At 28.1% G+C, this 2,809-nt stretch overlaps 2 protein-coding genes across 5 annotated transcripts in view; both read left to right on the forward strand.

Moving 5' to 3' along the window:
* The window catches only part of LOC111493646 (ATP-dependent DNA helicase Q-like 1), an 8,448-nt gene extending 7,502 nt beyond the window's left edge, over positions 1-946 (forward strand). The window contains exon 12 of the mRNA XM_023143421.1: positions 704-946. The gene's annotated coding sequence lies outside the window, so the exon portion shown is untranslated. The remainder of the gene's footprint in view (positions 1-703) is intronic.
* Positions 947-2,484: 1,538 nt separating this feature from the next.
* LOC111493645 overlaps positions 2,485-2,809 on the forward strand; it is a 4,605-nt gene continuing 4,280 nt past the window's right edge. For 3 of the 4 annotated variants that reach the window (XR_002720040.1, XM_023143417.1, XM_023143420.1), the window contains exon 1: positions 2,485-2,733. The gene's annotated coding sequence lies outside the window, so the exon portion shown is untranslated. The remainder of the gene's footprint in view (positions 2,734-2,809) is intronic. The other variant, XM_023143418.1, reaches the window with a different exon arrangement.

A 2,809-nucleotide genomic window follows, 5' to 3' on the forward strand; every position in this document is an offset into this window, starting at 1 on the left:
TTTTTTTTTTTTTTTTTTTTTTTTGTCTATATGCTTTGATTTAGTCATCTAGCTAGCTTACATTTGTATCAAATGATACCTTGTTAGTCGAATAACGACTTAAATAATTGAAATTTACTGATTGCACGATGAGGTGGGAATAATAATCATCTTATAATTGAAGTGGGACCAAAATGCATGTTCATTTTGGCGAGAAGCAAAGCCCAATCATGGCTCTGCCTCTGCCGACTCTATTTGTTTGTCAAGAATCTATCATTTTCCAATTCAAATTTGTATTGGATTGTTATTATTAGAAAGAAAATCTAGAATCTTAGATTCCATACTAATATCTTTGTTTGGTTTCATATTTGGAAGGAAGTAAACTTATTTAAATACTATTTTAGATTCTATACTCTTTAAATTTGGATGACTTTATTTTGTTTATACTCTTAAAATGCTCATTTTGATTTTGATTCATTTGTTTGTTATAGCTCATGTACTTTCAAAATGTCAGTTTTGATCTCTTGACGTTTTAATTGTTTTGATCTATCCAATATGAAAATTGTTTAATACAAATTTATGGAAATACAAGGATCAAAATGGTCACTTTTACAACAAAATCATTATATTTCATTGATTATTTACATCATAGTGTTCATATTTTACTCATATCTGATGCAAATTTTTTGGGCATTAGTGTTTGACTTTGAACACATGTTTATAGATGCAAGAGCTCATGGCTACACATATTTCAAGAAGGCAATTGAGTTGCTGATTCTTTGGCGTCTAGGAGTCCTCCAAGCATTGTCTCTCCTACCTGAAGGTGACCTCTTCTAAATTCCTGCTAACCTTTTTGTAGCTTGGTTTTCTAGCTCTTGATTATTTATTTGGTATTTTATAACCCGTTTTGAACCTACTAGTAGTCCATTGGTGGTACTCTTAGCCTCGAGTGAATCTTTTATTTTTCGATGTGTAATTTTTTAAGATTTTATTGGATCTCATAGTCTTTTCGAATATATTTTCTTTATATCTTCGAGATAGATGATGAAGTTGTTATTATTGAATTATTATAGTTGAAATGATTAGAAGAATCTATTAGCTCAAGCTTACTAATAATTTAAGAGAACAAATTATTTTTTTTTATCTATCAAAACTTTCAATTATTATAAATATCTTTAATTTAGCTTTTTGAATATGTTTGGGACATTACGATAAAAGATGAGCCTAATTTATGTCTGTTTATTTACAAAATTTTCGTCTACGAATTCGAAAATTTGAATGTGTGTATCTTTGATCTGATGAGTCAAATCTTAGACGTTTATATTTAATCGTTTTAGATCTGAATCGAGACCCCGATCCCTAATTTTAAATGCTTTATAAGTTTGGTTTTTCCTTTTCCATTTTGAACAGTGAGAAAGACAATTTAAAGGGGGAAAATCTGTCACCAAATTAGATGGAATTATTTAAATAATTTAAATCATGTTTTCCCAACCATTCTCTTAAATAATTGTAGTAAGACGGGGAAAAACTATTCTCAAATAATTGAAGCAAACAATAAATACTTTCACTTCTTTTACCTAATTGAACCTATAATTTATAGAAATTTCATGCTTTATAAAGTTCTAATTCAATTATTCATTAGTCTCATAATAGGTTCCAAAGTACATATTTTTTCAACAAATAATCTTATTATTACCAAGTTTTGTTTTTACCATATTTTGTTAAATCGAGCGTGGCATAAAATATACACTCTCGATTATGAAGTCAGATGTTCAGATTTTTTACTATCCTTATCGATGAACATACTAGACTATACCTAGAACGAAAATTTTAAATCACGACCTATTATAGGTCACCGTCACATATTTATAAGTCCCATCTTTCGAATGAATTTTCAAAAAGTTTGTACTTTAAAGGTAATTTTGGGACGTTTATAATTTCTAATAATATTTTAAAAATAAAAGGTAGAATCCCATGTTTATAAATTATTTTTCATGAATTTGTCACTAAGGTATTATCATTTTTCTAAATTAAATTTTCTCACATAAATGGTTCAAATATATCATTTTTAAAAAGTTGGATTTCCATACAAAGTTTAAAATTTGTTTTAACAAAATAAAAGATAATAATATATCATTAAAATCCATAAATATTTTTTTGGTGGACGTTTTAATTTTCCATAAATATATTAATTTTTGATCATCCCAAAATTTCCATCAACCAATAAAAAAAAAACAAAAGAAAGATAATAATTTAAACAAATAAAATAAACGACAAAATCTCGTTAATTAAAAAAAAAAAAGGAAATAAAAACCAACGGTCAAGATATGATCCATTTTTAAAATTTTTATCCATGGGTAGATTAGAGTTTCACACTTTTTTTCAAAATTTTATTTTATTAATTTTAAATTTTTGACTTGGTGGGACCCACCTCGGAGTTGGGTTTCTTCTCTTTGGGGCAATATGGGTGAAAGCACAAAACCTTCCTTGGAGCCTTCAATTCCTTAAATTTTTCCACGAACACTGGTTTTTAAGCTTCTCTCTCTTTCATTCTGCCATTTTTAATGCTCCAAGTACTTCTTCTCTACCGCCTGAAGAACTCCATTCCTCACTGCTTTCTTCTCTCTGAAACGAACCTTTTGGTCAATTTTTGTACCCTTTTCGTTAGATCTGTGTTTTGTGCTCTTTTTTATTCGTTCTGGCTGTTTTTGGTTGCGAACTTGCGATTTGGAAATGGGATCTGTTTGCTGAGAGGTACGTGTTTAGTTTCCATTACAATGGCTGATTTTTTTTTTTTTTTTTTTTTTTTTTTTTTTTTTTTTTTTTTTTT

This window comes from Cucurbita maxima, unplaced genomic scaffold (assembly GCF_002738345.1).
Source record: "Cucurbita maxima cultivar Rimu unplaced genomic scaffold, Cmax_1.0 Cma_Scf00019, whole genome shotgun sequence".
NCBI lineage: Eukaryota > Viridiplantae > Streptophyta > Magnoliopsida > Cucurbitales > Cucurbitaceae > Cucurbita > Cucurbita maxima.